Source organism: Hyperolius riggenbachi, chromosome 8 (genome assembly GCF_040937935.1).
Source record: "Hyperolius riggenbachi isolate aHypRig1 chromosome 8, aHypRig1.pri, whole genome shotgun sequence".
In the NCBI taxonomy this organism is placed as follows: Eukaryota; Metazoa; Chordata; class Amphibia; order Anura; family Hyperoliidae; genus Hyperolius; species Hyperolius riggenbachi.
The window spans coordinates 89,494,903-89,509,839 of NC_090653.1; the positions used below are offsets into that span (position 1 = coordinate 89,494,903).

A 14,937-nucleotide genomic window follows, 5' to 3' on the forward strand; every position below is an offset into this window, starting at 1 on the left:
TGGAAACAGCCACCGCATAGGAAAAGACGCTCAAGGAGCACAAAGGATTTCATTTGTTAGAGCAGGCACATGACATTGCTGTCTAAGGTATTGCAGTGATCCAAAATGGCAGTTTGATGAGTGTTTTCAGAGAAAAAAACATGCCTTGCAGTGTTCATGAAGTCTTCTAGGCTAAGTTTGTGGTTGTCTCTTCTCTGTTAAGTATAGTCATTGTGCCAGCTGCATGGGTACATAGTACACCGCTTGTCAGGATGGCCGAGTGGTCTAAGGCGCCAGACTCAAGAGGCTTCTCTTCCCTTCTCATGGACCTTCTGGTCTCCGAATGGAGGCGTGGGTTCAAATCCCACTTCTGTCAGAGCTTTTTCACTTTGTCCATCATGGCACATTGGTCAGGCCTGCCAAAACAAGCTCTTGGGTCTTTTCATTTACTAGGCTCTTCAAAGGGCCTTCTCAACAGCAACCTCACATGGACTTTTGGAAAATCTCGCAGAAAAGGAACAAGGCCGACTTTTTTCTACAAGCTTTCTAACACACGTTTTACAAACTGACAAATTCCATCCCCTTTGGCACACCTACAGTCATATGGGTTAGCTCATCTTCTCTTCTAGTTCACTTCATCAGGATCAGAAGCTTTGGAGGCAATTTGTTTTGCTAAATCTTAAAAGGTTAGTGTACAGGTAAAGTGACAAATATGTAAGGAGACCGAACTCAGGAGATAGGTTTTGGCAATAACTTACAGGTCTTCCCTGTATGTTCTGACCTTTGGTGAAAGAGGTGGGGTTATTCCCTCTTCTGACAAGACTCATTTGTTGAAATTTCAACGGACCCTTCCTTGAAAAGAGTTCAGGTTGCAAGAAAACCAATTGCAGTGTTCCATTTGCGGTGTGGATCATATCTTTTCAGAGGAAATGACAGACATACTTTCCAAATATCAGGCAAGAACTCTTCATATAAATTGGGAACCGAGGCAACCTTTTGAAATTGTTGAGCTTGCAACAAGAAGGAATCGCATCGTGCCACTTGACATGCTGTGTCTGCACCTTTGTAAAAGTCTGGCTTACAGCAGAATTGCAGACAAGGATTTCCTAAATCATATAGGAAATTAATTTTCTCATGTTAGTACACAAAATGCTTAGCAGAAAGGGAGATGCCACCATGAATGTTTGAACCCTGGGTCATATAGTTTACTTAGAGTCTCTTCCAAGGTCCATCAGGGTATTGGGTTCAAAGTAAGGCAAAGGTTAGAATCCCAGTGTGGACTAGCAGTGTTTATTTGAGGTTGATGTAAAAACTTTGCTGGGACTTGCACAAGTTGTAAGAAAAGAGTTAGCATCATTGACATGGTGGTGAAAGCTCAGCAAAAGCAGCCACCTTTGTAGCTGTAAACAGTCAAGGGCAGGGATTGAATGATAAGCATGAGTGAGGAAGCACAGGCTTTTGCAAAGTCTCCGAGGACATTTACAACAAGAGGAGCAAATACTCTACAGAAGTGACAAGAACAGAGCTCAACGACCACAAAGGGACTCGAACCCTCAATCTTCTGATCCAAAGTCAGACGCCTTATCCATTAGGCCACGCAGTCTCATGCCTCTTTATGAAGAAACCATTTTCCACTGGAAACAGCCACCGCATAGGAAAAGACGCTCAAGGAGCACAAAGGATTTCATTTGTTAGAGCAGGCACATGACATTGCTGTCTAAGGTATTGCAGTGATCCAAAATGGCAGTTTGATGAGTGTTTTCAGAGAAAAAAACATGCCTTGCAGTGTTCATGAAGTCTTCTAGGCTAAGTTTGTGGTTGTCTCTTCTCTGTTAAGTATAGTCATTGTGCCAGCTGCATGGGTACATAGTACACCGCTTGTCAGGATGGCCGAGTGGTCTAAGGCGCCAGACTCAAGAGGCTTCTCTTCCCTTCTCATGGGCCTTCTGGTCTCCGATTGGAGGCGTGGGTTCAAATCCCACTTCTGACAGAGCTTTTTCACTTTGTCCATCATGGCACATTGGTCAGGCCTGCCAAAACAAGCTCTTGGGTCTTTTCATTTACTAGGCTCTTCAAAGGGCCTTCTCAACAGCAACCTCACATGGACTTTTGGAAAATCTCGCAGAAAAGGAACAAGGCCGACTTTTTTCTACAAGCTTTCTAACACACGTTTTACAAACTGACAAATTCCATCCCCTTTGGCACACCTACAGTCATATGGGTTAGCTCATCTTCTCTTCTAGTTCACTTCATCAGGATCAGAAGCTTTGGAGGCAATTTGTTTTGCTAAATCTTAAAAGGTTAGTGTACAGGTAAAGTGACAAATATGTAAGGAGACCGAACTCAGGAGATAGGTTTTGGCAATAACTTACAGGTCTTCCCTGTATGTTCTGACCTTTGGTGAAAGAGGTGGGGTTATTCCCTCTTCTGACAAGACTCATTTGTTGAAATTTCAACGGACCCTTCCTTGAAAAGAGTTCAGGTTGCAAGAAAACCAATTGCAGTGTTCCATTTGCGGTGTGGATCATATCTTTTCAGAGGAAATGACAGACATACTTTCCAAATATCAGGCAAGAACTCTTCATATAAATTGGGAACCGAGGCAACCTTTTGAAATTGTTGAGCTTGCAACAAGAAGGAATCGCATCGTGCCACTTGACATGCTGTGTCTGCACCTTTGTAAAAGTCTGGCTTACAGCAGAATTGCAGACAAGGATTTCCTAAATCATATAGGAAATTAATTTTCTCATGTTAGTACACAAAATGCTTAGCAGAAAGGGAGATGCCACCATGAATGTTTGAACCCTGGGTCATATAGTTTACTTAGAGTCTCTTCCAAGGTCCATCAGGGTATTGGGTTCAAAGTAAGGCAAAGGTTAGAATCCCAGTGTGGACTAGCAGTGTTTATTTGAGGTTGATGTAAAAACTTTGCTGGGACTTGCACAAGTTGTAAGAAAAGAGTTAGCATCATTGACATGGTGGTGAAAGCTCAGCAAAAGCAGCCACCTTTGTAGCTGTAAACAGTCAAGGGCAGGGATTGAATGATAAGCATGAGTGAGGAAGCACAGGCTTTTGCAAAGTCTCCGAGGACATTTACAACAAGAGGAGCAAATACTCTACAGAAGTGACAAGAACAGAGCTCAACGACCACGAAGGGACTCGAACCCTCAATCTTCTGATCCAAAGTCAGACGCCTTATCCATTAGGCCACGCGGTCACATGCCTCTTTATGAAGAAACCATTTTCCACTGGAAACAGCCACCGCATAGGAAAAGACGCTCAAGGAGCACAAAGGATTTCATTTGTTAGAGCAGGCACATGACATTGCTGTCTAAGGTATTGCAGTGATCCAAAATGGCAGTTTGATGAGTGTTTTCAGAGAAAAAAACATGCCTTGCAGTGTTCATGAAGTCTTCTAGGCTAAGTTTGTGGTTGTCTCTTCTCTGTTAAGTATAGTCATTGTGCCAGCTGCATGGGCATATAATACACCGCTTGTCAGGATGGCCGAGTGGTCTAAGGCGCCAGACTCAAGAGGCTTCTCTTCCCTTCTCATGGGCCTTCTGGTCTCCGAATGGAGGCGTGGGTTCAAATCCCACTTCTGACAGAGCTTTTTCACTTTGTCCATCATGGCACATTGGTCAGGCCTGCCAAAACAAGCTCTTGGGTCTTTTCATTTACTAGGCTCTTCAAAGGGCCTTCTCAACAGCAACCTCACATGGACTTTTGGAAAATCTCGCAGAAAAGGAACAAGGCCGACTTTTTTCTACAAGCTTTCTAACACACGTTTTACAAACTGACTAATTCCATCCCCTTTGGCACACCTACAGTCATATGGGTTAGCTCATCTTCTCTTCTAGTTCACTTCATCAGGATCAGAAGCTTTGGAGGCAATTTGTTTTGCTAAATCTTAAAAGGTTAGTGTACAGGTAAAGTGACAAATATGTAAGGAGCCCGAACTCAGGAGATAGGTTTTGGCAATAACTTACAGGTCTTCCCTGTATGTTCTGACCTTTGGTGAAAGAGGTGGGGTTATTCCCTCTTCTGACAAGACTCATTTGTTGAAATTTCAACGGACCCTTCCTTGAAAAGAGTTCAGGTTGCAAGAAAACCAATTGCAGTGTTCCATTTGCGGTGTGGATCATATCTTTTCAGAGGAAATGACAGACATACTTTCCAAATTTCAGGCAAGAACTCTTCATATAAATTGGGAACCGAGGCAACCTTTTGAAATTGTTGAGCTTGCAACAAGAAGGAATCGCATCGTGCCACTTGACATGCTGTGTCTGCACCTTTGTAAAAGTCTGGCTTACAGCAGAATTGCAGACAAGGATTTCCTAAATCATATAGGAAATTAATTTTCGCATGTTAGTAAACAAAATGATTAGCAGAAAGGGAGATGCCACCATGAATGTTTGAACCCTGGGTCATATAGTTTACTTAGAGTCTCTTCCAAGGTCCATGAGGGTATTGGGTTCAAAGTAAGGCAAAGGTTAGAATCCCAGTGTGGACTAGCAGTGTTTATTTGAGGTTGATGTAAAAACTTTGCTGGGACTTGCACAAGTTGTAAGAAAAGAGTTAGCGTCATTGACATGGTGGTGAAAGCTCAGCAAAAGCAGCCACCTTTGTAGCTGTAAACAGTCAAGGGCAGGGATTGAATGATAAGCATGAGTGAGGAAGCACAGGCTTTTGCAAAGTCTCCGAGGACATTTACAACAAGAGGAGCAAATACTCTACAGAAGTGACAAGAACAGAGCTCAACGACCACGAAGGGACTCGAACCCTCAATCTTCTGATCCAAAGTCAGACGCCTTATCCATTAGGCCACGCGGTCTCATGCCTCTTTATGAAGAAACCATTTTCCACTGGAAACAGCCACCGCATAGGAAAAGACGCTCAAGGAGCACAAAGGATTTCATTTGTTAGAGCAGGCACATGACATTGCTGTCTAAGGTATTGCAGTGATCCAAAATGGCAGTTTGATGAGTGTTTTCAGAGAAAAAAACATGCCTTGCAGTGTTCATGAAGTCTTCTAGGCTAAGTTTGTGGTTGTCTCTTCTCTGTTAAGTATAGTCATTGTGCCAGCTGCATGGGTACATAGTACACCGCTTGTCAGGATGGCCGAGTGGTCTAAGGCGCCAGACTCAAGAGGCTTCTCTTCCCTTCTCATGGGCCTTCTGGTCTCCGAATGGAGGCGTGGGTTCAAATCCCACTTCTGTCAGAGCTTTTTCACTTTGTCCATCATGGCACATTGGTCAGGCCTGCCAAAACAAGCTCTTGGGTCTTTTCATTTACTAGGCTCTTCAAAGGGCCTTCTCAACAGCAACCTCACATGGACTTTTGGAAAATCTCGCAGAAAAGGAACAAGGCCGACTTTTTTCTACAAGCTTTCTAACACACGTTTTACAAACTGACAAATTCCATCCCCTTTGGCACACCTACAGTCATATGGGTTAGCTCATCTTCTCTTCTAGTTCACTTCATCAGGATCAGAAGCTTTGGAGGCAATTTGTTTTGCTAAATCTTAAAAGGTTAGTGTACAGGTAAAGTGACAAATATGTAAGGAGACCGAACTCAGGAGATAGGTTTTGGCAATAACTTACAGGTCTTCCCTGTATGTTCTGACCTTTGGTGAAAGAGGTGGGGTTATTCCCTCTTCTGACAAGACTCATTTGTTGAAATTTCAACGGACCCTTCCTTGAAAAGAGTTCAGGTTGCAAGAAAACCAATTGCAGTGTTCCATTTGCGGTGTGGATCATATCTTTTCAGAGGAAATGACAGACATACTTTCCAAATATCAGGCAAGAACTCTTCATATAAATTGGGAACCGAGGCAACCTTTTGAAATTGTTGAGCTTGCAACAAGAAGGAATCGCATCGTGCCACTTGACATGCTGTGTCTGCACCTTTGTAAAAGTCTGGCTTACAGCAGAATTGCAGACAAGGATTTCCTAAATCATATAGGAAATTAATTTTCTCATGTTAGTACACAAAATGCTTAGCAGAAAGGGAGATGCCACCATGAATGTTTGAACCCTGGGTCATATAGTTTACTTAGAGTCTCTTCCAAGGTCCATCAGGGTATTGGGTTCAAAGTAAGGCAAAGGTTAGAATCCCAGTGTGGACTAGCAGTGTTTATTTGAGGTTGATGTAAAAACTTTGCTGGGACTTGCACAAGTTGTAAGAAAAGAGTTAGCATCATTGACATGGTGGTGAAAGCTCAGCAAAAGCAGCCACCTTTGTAGCTGTAAACAGTCAAGGGCAGGGATTGAATGATAAGCATGAGTGAGGAAGCACAGGCTTTTGCAAAGTCTCCGAGGACATTTACAACAAGAGGAGCAAATACTCTACAGAAGTGACAAGAACAGAGCTCAACGACCACAAAGGGACTCGAACCCTCAATCTTCTGATCCAAAGTCAGACGCCTTATCCATTAGGCCACGCAGTCTCATGCCTCTTTATGAAGAAACCATTTTCCACTGGAAACAGCCACCGCATAGGAAAAGACGCTCAAGGAGCACAAAGGATTTCATTTGTTAGAGCAGGCACATGACATTGCTGTCTAAGGTATTGCAGTGATCCAAAATGGCAGTTTGATGAGTGTTTTCAGAGAAAAAAACATGCCTTGCAGTGTTCATGAAGTCTTCTAGGCTAAGTTTGTGGTTGTCTCTTCTCTGTTAAGTATAGTCATTGTGCCAGCTGCATGGGTACATAGTACACCGCTTGTCAGGATGGCCGAGTGGTCTAAGGCGCCAGACTCAAGAGGCTTCTCTTCCCTTCTCATGGGCCTTCTGGTCTCCGATTGGAGGCGTGGGTTCAAATCCCACTTCTGACAGAGCTTTTTCACTTTGTCCATCATGGCACATTGGTCAGGCCTGCCAAAACAAGCTCTTGGGTCTTTTCATTTACTAGGCTCTTCAAAGGGCCTTCTCAACAGCAACCTCACATGGACTTTTGGAAAATCTCGCAGAAAAGGAACAAGGCCGACTTTTTTCTACAAGCTTTCTAACACACGTTTTACAAACTGACAAATTCCATCCCCTTTGGCACACCTACAGTCATATGGGTTAGCTCATCTTCTCTTCTAGTTCACTTCATCAGGATCAGAAGCTTTGGAGGCAATTTGTTTTGCTAAATCTTAAAAGGTTAGTGTACAGGTAAAGTGACAAATATGTAAGGAGACCGAACTCAGGAGATAGGTTTTGGCAATAACTTACAGGTCTTCCCTGTATGTTCTGACCTTTGGTGAAAGAGGTGGGGTTATTCCCTCTTCTGACAAGACTCATTTGTTGAAATTTCAACGGACCCTTCCTTGAAAAGAGTTCTGGTTGCAAGAAAACCAATTGCAGTGTTCCATTTGCGGTGTGGATCATATCCTTTCAGAGGAAATGACAGACATACTTTCCAAATTTCAGGCAAGAACTCTTCATATAAATTGGGAACCGAGGCAACCTTTTGAAATTGTTGAGCTTGCAACAAGAAGGAATCGCATCGTGCCACTTGACATGCTGTGTCTGCACCTTTGTAAAAGTCTGGCTTACAGCAGAATTGCAGACAAGGATTTCCTAAATCATATAGGAAATTAATTTTCTCATGTTAGTAAACAAAATGCTTAGCAGAAAGGGAGATGCCACCATGAATGTTTGAACCCTGGGTCATATAGTTTACTTAGAGTCTCTTCCAAGGTCCATTAGGGTATTGGGTTCAAAGTAAGGCAAAGGTTAGAATCCCAGTGTGGACTAGCAGTGTTTATTTGAGGTTGATGTAAAAACTTTGCTGGGACTTGCACAAGTTGTAAGAAAAGAGTTAGCGTCATTGACATTGTGGTGAAAGCTCAGCAAAAGCAGCCACCTTTGTAGCTGTAAACAGTTAAGGGCAGGGATTGAATGATAAGCATGAGTGAGGAAGCACAGGCTTTTGCAAAGTCTCCGAGGACATTTACAACAAGAGGAGCAAATACTCTACAGAAGTGACAAGAACAGAACTCAACGACCACGAAGGGACTCGAACCCTCAATCTTCTGATCCGAAGTCAGACGCCTTATCCATTAGGCCACGCAGTCTCATGGCTCTTTATGAAGAAACCATTTTCCACTGGAAACAGCCACCGCATAGGAAAAGACGCTCAAGGAGCACAAAGGATTTCATTTGTTAGAGCAGGCACATGACATTGCTGTCTAAGGTATTGCAGTGATCCAAAATGACAGTTTGATGAGTGTTTTCAGAGAAAAAAACATGCCTTGCAGTGTTCATGAAGTCTTCTAGGCTAAGTTTGTGGTTGTCTCTTCTCTGTTAAGTATAGTCATTGTGCCAGCTGCATGGGTACATAGTACACCGCTTGTCAGGATGGCCGAGTGGTCTAAGGTGCCAGACTCAAGAGGCTTCTCTTCCCTTCTCATGGGCCTTCTGGTCTCCGAATGGAGGCGTGGGTTCAAATCCCACTTCTGACAGAGCTTTTCACTTTGTCCATCATGGCACATTGGTCAGGCCTGCCAAAACAAGCTCTTGGGTCTTTTCATTTACTAGGCTCTTCAAAGGGCCTTCTCAACAGCAACCTCACATGGACTTTTGGAAAATCTCGCAGAAAAGGAACAAGGCCGACTTTTTTCTACAAGCTTTCTAACACACGTTTTACAAACTGACAAATTCCATCCCCTTTGGCACACCTACAGTCATATGGGTTAGCTCATCTTCTCTTCTAGTTCACTTCATCAGGATCAGAAGCTTTGGAGGCAATTTGTTTTGCTAAATCTTAAAAGGTTAGTGTACAGGTAAAGTGACAAATATGTAAGGAGACCGAACTCAGGAGATAGGTTTTGGCAATAACTTACAGGTCTTCCCTGTATGTTCTGACCTTTGGTGAAAGAGGTGGGGTTATTCCCTCTTCTGACAAGACTCATTTGTTGAAATTTCAACGGACCCTTCCTTGAAAAGAGTTCAGGTTGCAAGAAAACCAATTGCAGTGTTCCATTTGCGGTGTGGATCATATCTTTTCAGAGGAAATGACAGACATACTTTCCAAATTTCAGGCAAGAACTCTTCATATAAATTGGGAACCGAGGCAACCTTTTGAAATTGTTGAGCTTGCAACAAGAAGGAATCGCATCGTGCCACTTGACATGCTGTGTCTGCACCTTTGTAAAAGTCTGGCTTACAGCAGAATTGCAGACAAGGATTTCCTAAATCATATAGGAAATTAATTTTCTCATGTTAGTACACAAAATGCTTAGCAGAAAGGGAGATGCCACCATGAATGTTTGAACCCTGGGTCATATAGTTTACTTAGAGTCTCTTCCAAGGTCCATCAGGGTATTGGGTTCAAAGTAAGGCAAAGGTTAGAATCCCAGTGTGGACTAGCAGTGTTTATTTGAGGTTGATGTAAAAACTTTGCTGGGACTTGCACAAGTTGTAAGAAAAGAGTTAGCGTCATTGACATGGTGGTGAAAGCTCAGCAAAAGCAGCCACCTTTGTAGCTGTAAACAGTCAAGGGCAGGGATTGAATGATAAGCATGAGTGAGGAAGCACAGGCTTTTGCAAAGTCTCCGAGGACATTTACAACAAGAGGAGCAAATACTCTACAGAAGTGACAAGAACAGAGCTCAACGACCACAAAGGGACTTGAACCCTCAATCTTCTGATCCAAAGTCAGACGCCTTATCCATTAGGCCACGCAGTCTCATGCCTCTTTATGAAGAAACCATTTTCCACTGGAAACAGCCACCGCAGAGGAAAAGACGCTCAAGGAGCACAAAGGATTTCATTTGTTAGAGCAGGCACATGACATTGCTGTCTAAGGTATTGCAGTGATCCAAAATGGCAGTTTGATGAGTGTTTTCAGAGAAAAAAACATGCCTTGCAGTGTTCATGAAGTCTTCTAGGCTAAGTTTGTGGTTGTCTCTTCTCTGTTAAGTATAGTCATTGTGCCAGCTGCATGGGTACATAGTACACCGCTTGTCAGGATGGCCGAGTGGTCTAAGGCGCCAGACTCAAGAGGCTTCTCTTCCCTTCTCATGGGCCTTCTGGTCTCCGATTGGAGGCGTGGGTTCAAATCCCACTTCTGACAGAGCTTTTTCACTTTGTCCATCATGGCACATTGGTCAGGCCTGCCAAAACAAGCTCTTGGGTCTTTTCATTTACTAGGCTCTTCAAAGGGCCTTCTCAACAGCAACCTCACATGGACTTTTGGAAAATCTCGCAGAAAAGGAACAAGGCCGACTTTTTTCTACAAGCTTTCTAACACACGTTTTACAAACTGACAAATTCCATCCCCTTTGGCACACCTACAGTCATATGGGTTAGCTCATCTTCTCTTCTAGTTCACTTCATCAGGATCAGAAGCTTTGGAGGCAATTTGTTTTGCTAAATCTTAAAAGGTTAGTGTACAGGTAAAGTGACAAATATGTAAGGAGACCGAACTCAGGAGATAGGTTTTGGCAATAACTTACAGGTCTTCCCTGTATGTTCTGACCTTTGGTGAAAGAGGTGGGGTTATTCCCTCTTCTGACAAGACTCATTTGTTGAAATTTCAACGGACCCTTCCTTGAAAAGAGTTCTGGTTGCAAGAAAACCAATTGCAGTGTTCCATTTGCGGTGTGGATCATATCCTTTCAGAGGAAATGACAGACATACTTTCCAAATTTCAGGCAAGAACTCTTCATATAAATTGGGAACCGAGGCAACCTTTTGAAATTGTTGAGCTTGCAACAAGAAGGAATCGCATCGTGCCACTTGACATGCTGTGTCTGCACCTTTGTAAAAGTCTGGCTTACAGCAGAATTGCAGACAAGGATTTCCTAAATCATATAGGAAATTAATTTTCTCATGTTAGTAAACAAAATGCTTAGCAGAAAGGGAGATGCCACCATGAATGTTTGAACCCTGGGTCATATAGTTTACTTAGAGTCTCTTCCAAGGTCCATTAGGGTATTGGGTTCAAAGTAAGGCAAAGGTTAGAATCCCAGTGTGGACTAGCAGTGTTTATTTGAGGTTGATGTAAAAACTTTGCTGGGACTTGCACAAGTTGTAAGAAAAGAGTTAGCGTCATTGACATTGTGGTGAAAGCTCAGCAAAAGCAGCCACCTTTGTAGCTGTAAACAGTCAAGGGCAGGGATTGAATGATAAGCATGAGTGAGGAAGCACAGGCTTTTGCAAAGTCTCCGAGGACATTTACAACAAGAGGAGCAAATACTCTACAGAAGTGACAAGAACAGAACTCAACGACCACGAAGGGACTCGAACCCTCAATCTTCTGATCCGAAGTCAGACGCCTTATCCATTAGGCCACGCGGTCTCATGCCTCTTTATAAAGAAACCATTTTCCACTGGAAACAGCCACCGCATAGGAAAAGACGCTCAAGGAGCACAAAGGATTTCATTTGTTAGAGCAGGCACATGACATTGCTGTCTAAGGTATTGCAGTGATCCAAAATGACAGTTTGATGAGTGTTTTCAGAGAAAAAAACATGCCTTGCAGTGTTCATGAAGTCTTCTAGGCTAAGTTTGTGGTTGTCTCTTCTCTGTTAAGTATAGTCATTGTGCCAGCTGCATGGGTACATAGTACACCGCTTGTCAGGATGGCCGAGTGGTCTAAGGCGCCAGACTCAAGAGGCTTCTCTTCCCTTCTCATGGGCCTTCTGGTCTCCGAATGGAGGCGTGGGTTCAAATCCCACTTCTGACAGAGCTTTTTCACTTTGTCCATCATGGCACATTGGTCAGGCTTGCCAAAACAAGCTCTTGGGTCTTTTCATTTACTAGGCTCTTCAAAGGGCCTTCTCAACAGCAACCTCACATGGACTTTTGGAAAATCTCGCAGAAAAGGAACAAGGCCGACTTTTTTCTACAAGCTTTCTAACACACGTTTTACAAACTGACAAATTCCATCCCCTTTGGCACACCTACAGTCATATGGGTTAGCTCATCTTCTCTTCTAGTTCACTTCATCAGGATCAGAAGCTTTGGAGGCAATTTGTTTTGCTAAATCTTAAAAGGTTAGTGTACAGGTAAAGTGACAAATATGTAAGGAGACCGAACTCAGGAGATAGGTTTTGGCAATAACTTACAGGTCTTCCCTGTATGTTCTGACCTTTGGTGAAAGAGGTGGGGTTATTCCCTCTTCTGACAAGACTCATTTGTTGAAATTTCAACGGACCCTTCCTTGAAAAGAGTTCAGGTTGCAAGAAAACCAATTGCAGTGTTCCATTTGCGGTGTGGATCATATCTTTTCAGAGGAAATGACAGACATACTTTCCAAATTTCAGGCAAGAACTCTTCATATAAATTGGGAACCGAGGCAACCTTTTGAAATTGTTGAGCTTGCAACAAGAAGGAATCGCATCGTGCCACTTGACATGCTGTGTCTGCACCTTTGTAAAAGTCTGGCTTACAGCAGAATTGCAGACAAGGATTTCCTAAATCATATAGGAAATTAATTTTCTCATGTTAGTAAACAAAATGCTTAGCAGAAAGGGAGATGCCACCATGAATGTTTGAACCCTGGGTCATATAGTTTACTTAGAGTCTCTTCCAAGGTCCATTAGGGTATTGGGTTCAAAGTAAGGCAAAGGTTAGAATCCCAGTGTGGACTAGCAGTGTTTATTTGAGGTTGATGTAAAAACTTTGCTGGGACTTGCACAAGTTGTAAGAAAAGAGTTAGCGTCATTGACATTGTGGTGAAAGCTCAGCAAAAGCAGCCACCTTTGTAGCTGTAAACAGTCAAGGGCAGGGATTGAATGATAAGCATGAGTAAGGAAGCACAGGCTTTTGCAAAGTCTCCGAGGACATTTACAACAAGAGGAGCAAATACTCTACAGAAGTGACAAGAACAGAACTCAACGACCACAAAGGGACTCGAACCCTCAATCTTCTGATCCGAAGTCAGACGCCTTATCCATTAGGCCACGCGGTCTCATGCCTCTTTATGAAGAAACCATTTTCCACTGGAAACAGCCACCGCATAGGAAAAGACGCTCAAGGAGCACAAAGGATTTCATTTGTTAGAGCAGGCACATGACATTGCTGTCTAAGGTATTGCAGTGATCCAAAATGGCAGTTTGATGAGTGTTTTCAGAGAAAAAAACATGCCTTGCAGTGTTCATGAAGTCTTCTAGGCTAAGTTTGTGGTTGTCTCTTCTCTGTTAAGTATAGTCATTGTGCCAGCTGCATGGGTACATAGTACACCGCTTGTCAGGATGGCCGAGTGGTCTAAGGCGCCAGACTCAAGAGGCTTCTCTTCCCTTCTCATGGGCCTTCTGGTCTCCGAATGGAGTCGTGGGTTCAAATCCCACTTCTTACAGAGCTTTTTCACTTTGTCCATCATGGCACATTGGTCAGGCCTGCCAAAACAAGCTCTTGGGTCTTTTCATTTACTAGGCTCTTCAAAGGGCCTTCTCAACAGCAACCTCACATGGACTTTTGGAAAATCTCGCAGAAAAGGAACAAGGCCGACTTTTTTCTACAAGCTTTCTAACACACGTTTTACAAACTGACAAATTCCATCCCCTTTGGCACACCTACAGTCATATGGGTTAGCTCATCTTCTCTTCTAGTTCACTTCATCAGGATCAGAAGCTTTGGAGGCAATTTGTTTTGCTAAATCTTAAAAGGTTAGTGTACAGGTAAAGTGACAAATATGTAAGGAGACCGAACTCAGGAGATAGGTTTTGGCAATAACTTACAGGTCTTCCCTGTATGTTCTGACCTTTGGTGAAAGAGGTGGGGTTATTCCCTCTTCTGACAAGACTCATTTGTTGAAATTTCAACGGACCCTTCCTTGAAAAGAGTTCAGGTTGCAAGAAAACCAATTGCAGTGTTCCATTTGCGGTGTGGATCATATCTTTTCAGAGGAAATGACAGACATACTTTCCAAATTTCAGGCAAGAACTCTTCATATAAATTGGGAACCGAGGCAACCTTTTGAAATTGTTGAGCTTGCAACAAGAAGGAATCGCATCGTGCCACTTGACATGCTGTGTCTGCACCTTTGTAAAAGTCTGGCTTACAGCAGAATTGCAGACAAGGATTTCCTAAATCATATAGGAAATTAATTTTCTCATGTTAGTAAACAAAATGCTTAGCAGAAAGGGAGATGCCACCATGAATGTTTGAACCCTGGGTCATATAGTTTACTTAGAGTCTCTTGCAAGGTCCATCAGGGTATTGGGTTCAAAGTAAGGCAAAGGTTAGAATCCCAGTGTGGACTAGCAGTGTTTATTTGAGGTTGATGTAAAAACTTTGCTGGGACTTGCACAAGTTGTAAGAAAAGAGTTAGCGTCATTGACATTGTGGTGAAAGCTCAGCAAAAGCAGCCACCTTTGTAGCTGTAAACAGTCAAGGGCAGGGATTGAATGATAAGCATGAGTGAGGAAGCACAGGCTTTTGCAAAGTCTCCGAGGACATTTACAACAAGAGGAGCAAATACTCTACAAAAGTGACAAGAACAGAGCTCAACAACCACAAAGGGACTCGAACCCTCAATCTTCTGATCCGAAGTCAGACACCTTATCCATTAGGCCACGCGGTCTCATGCCTCTTTATGAAGAAACCATTTTCCACTGGAAACAGCCACCGCATAGGAAAAGACGCTCAAGGAGCACAAAGGATTTCATTTGTTAGAGCAGGCACATGACATTGCTGTCTAAGGTATTGCAGTGATCCAAAATGGCAGTTTGATGAGTGTTTTCAGAGAATAAAACATGACTTGCAGTGTTCATGAAGTCTTCTAGGCTAAGTTTGTGGTTGTCTCTTCTCTGTTAAGTATAGTCATTGTGCCAGCTGCATGGGTACATAGTACACCGCTTGTCAGGATGGCCGAGTGGTTTAAGGCGCCAGACTCAAGAGGCTTCTCTTCTCTTCTCATAGGCCTTCTGGTCTCCGAATGGAGGTGTGGGTTCAAATCCCACTTCTGACAGAGCTTTTTCACTTTGTCCATCATGGCACATTGGTCAGGCCTGCCAAAACAAGCTCT

General features: G+C 43.2%; 19 non-coding genes across 19 annotated transcripts; 10 read left to right on the forward strand and 9 right to left on the reverse strand.

Moving 5' to 3' along the window:
- The first annotated feature begins 245 nt into the window (after positions 1-245).
- On the forward strand, positions 246-355 carry TRNAL-CAA (transfer RNA leucine (anticodon CAA)). The gene is made up of 2 exons: positions 246-283; positions 310-355. It is a non-coding gene; the product is annotated as a tRNA-Leu (tRNA).
- A 1,154-nt stretch (positions 356-1,509) lies between these two features.
- TRNAQ-UUG (transfer RNA glutamine (anticodon UUG)) lies at positions 1,510-1,582 on the reverse strand. Its single transcript has one exon. It is a non-coding gene; the product is annotated as a tRNA-Gln (tRNA).
- Positions 1,583-1,859: 277 nt separating this feature from the next.
- On the forward strand, positions 1,860-1,969 carry TRNAL-CAA (transfer RNA leucine (anticodon CAA)). The gene is made up of 2 exons: positions 1,860-1,897; positions 1,924-1,969. It is a non-coding gene; the product is annotated as a tRNA-Leu (tRNA).
- Positions 1,970-3,123: 1,154 nt separating this feature from the next.
- TRNAQ-UUG (transfer RNA glutamine (anticodon UUG)) lies at positions 3,124-3,196 on the reverse strand. Its single transcript has one exon. It is a non-coding gene; the product is annotated as a tRNA-Gln (tRNA).
- A 277-nt stretch (positions 3,197-3,473) lies between these two features.
- On the forward strand, positions 3,474-3,583 carry TRNAL-CAA (transfer RNA leucine (anticodon CAA)). Its single transcript has 2 exons — positions 3,474-3,511; positions 3,538-3,583. It is a non-coding gene; the product is annotated as a tRNA-Leu (tRNA).
- A 1,154-nt stretch (positions 3,584-4,737) lies between these two features.
- TRNAQ-UUG (transfer RNA glutamine (anticodon UUG)) lies at positions 4,738-4,810 on the reverse strand. Its single transcript has one exon. It is a non-coding gene; the product is annotated as a tRNA-Gln (tRNA).
- A 277-nt stretch (positions 4,811-5,087) lies between these two features.
- On the forward strand, positions 5,088-5,197 carry TRNAL-CAA (transfer RNA leucine (anticodon CAA)). Its single transcript has 2 exons — positions 5,088-5,125; positions 5,152-5,197. It is a non-coding gene; the product is annotated as a tRNA-Leu (tRNA).
- Positions 5,198-6,351: 1,154 nt separating this feature from the next.
- Positions 6,352-6,424, reverse strand: TRNAQ-UUG (transfer RNA glutamine (anticodon UUG)). Its single transcript has one exon. It is a non-coding gene; the product is annotated as a tRNA-Gln (tRNA).
- Positions 6,425-6,701: 277 nt separating this feature from the next.
- On the forward strand, positions 6,702-6,811 carry TRNAL-CAA (transfer RNA leucine (anticodon CAA)). Its single transcript has 2 exons — positions 6,702-6,739; positions 6,766-6,811. It is a non-coding gene; the product is annotated as a tRNA-Leu (tRNA).
- A 1,154-nt stretch (positions 6,812-7,965) lies between these two features.
- Positions 7,966-8,038, reverse strand: TRNAR-UCG (transfer RNA arginine (anticodon UCG)). The gene has a single exon. It is a non-coding gene; the product is annotated as a tRNA-Arg (tRNA).
- A 277-nt stretch (positions 8,039-8,315) lies between these two features.
- Positions 8,316-8,425, forward strand: TRNAL-CAA (transfer RNA leucine (anticodon CAA)). The gene is made up of 2 exons: positions 8,316-8,353; positions 8,380-8,425. It is a non-coding gene; the product is annotated as a tRNA-Leu (tRNA).
- Positions 8,426-9,578: 1,153 nt separating this feature from the next.
- TRNAQ-UUG (transfer RNA glutamine (anticodon UUG)) lies at positions 9,579-9,651 on the reverse strand. The gene has a single exon. It is a non-coding gene; the product is annotated as a tRNA-Gln (tRNA).
- A 277-nt stretch (positions 9,652-9,928) lies between these two features.
- Positions 9,929-10,038, forward strand: TRNAL-CAA (transfer RNA leucine (anticodon CAA)). Its single transcript has 2 exons — positions 9,929-9,966; positions 9,993-10,038. It is a non-coding gene; the product is annotated as a tRNA-Leu (tRNA).
- A 1,154-nt stretch (positions 10,039-11,192) lies between these two features.
- On the reverse strand, positions 11,193-11,265 carry TRNAR-UCG (transfer RNA arginine (anticodon UCG)). The gene has a single exon. It is a non-coding gene; the product is annotated as a tRNA-Arg (tRNA).
- A 277-nt stretch (positions 11,266-11,542) lies between these two features.
- Positions 11,543-11,652, forward strand: TRNAL-CAA (transfer RNA leucine (anticodon CAA)). The gene is made up of 2 exons: positions 11,543-11,580; positions 11,607-11,652. It is a non-coding gene; the product is annotated as a tRNA-Leu (tRNA).
- A 1,154-nt stretch (positions 11,653-12,806) lies between these two features.
- Positions 12,807-12,879, reverse strand: TRNAR-UCG (transfer RNA arginine (anticodon UCG)). The gene has a single exon. It is a non-coding gene; the product is annotated as a tRNA-Arg (tRNA).
- Positions 12,880-13,156: 277 nt separating this feature from the next.
- Positions 13,157-13,266, forward strand: TRNAL-CAA (transfer RNA leucine (anticodon CAA)). The gene is made up of 2 exons: positions 13,157-13,194; positions 13,221-13,266. It is a non-coding gene; the product is annotated as a tRNA-Leu (tRNA).
- Positions 13,267-14,420: 1,154 nt separating this feature from the next.
- TRNAR-UCG (transfer RNA arginine (anticodon UCG)) lies at positions 14,421-14,493 on the reverse strand. The gene has a single exon. It is a non-coding gene; the product is annotated as a tRNA-Arg (tRNA).
- A 277-nt stretch (positions 14,494-14,770) lies between these two features.
- Positions 14,771-14,880, forward strand: TRNAL-CAA (transfer RNA leucine (anticodon CAA)). The gene is made up of 2 exons: positions 14,771-14,808; positions 14,835-14,880. It is a non-coding gene; the product is annotated as a tRNA-Leu (tRNA).
- Positions 14,881-14,937: the final 57 nt, after the last annotated feature.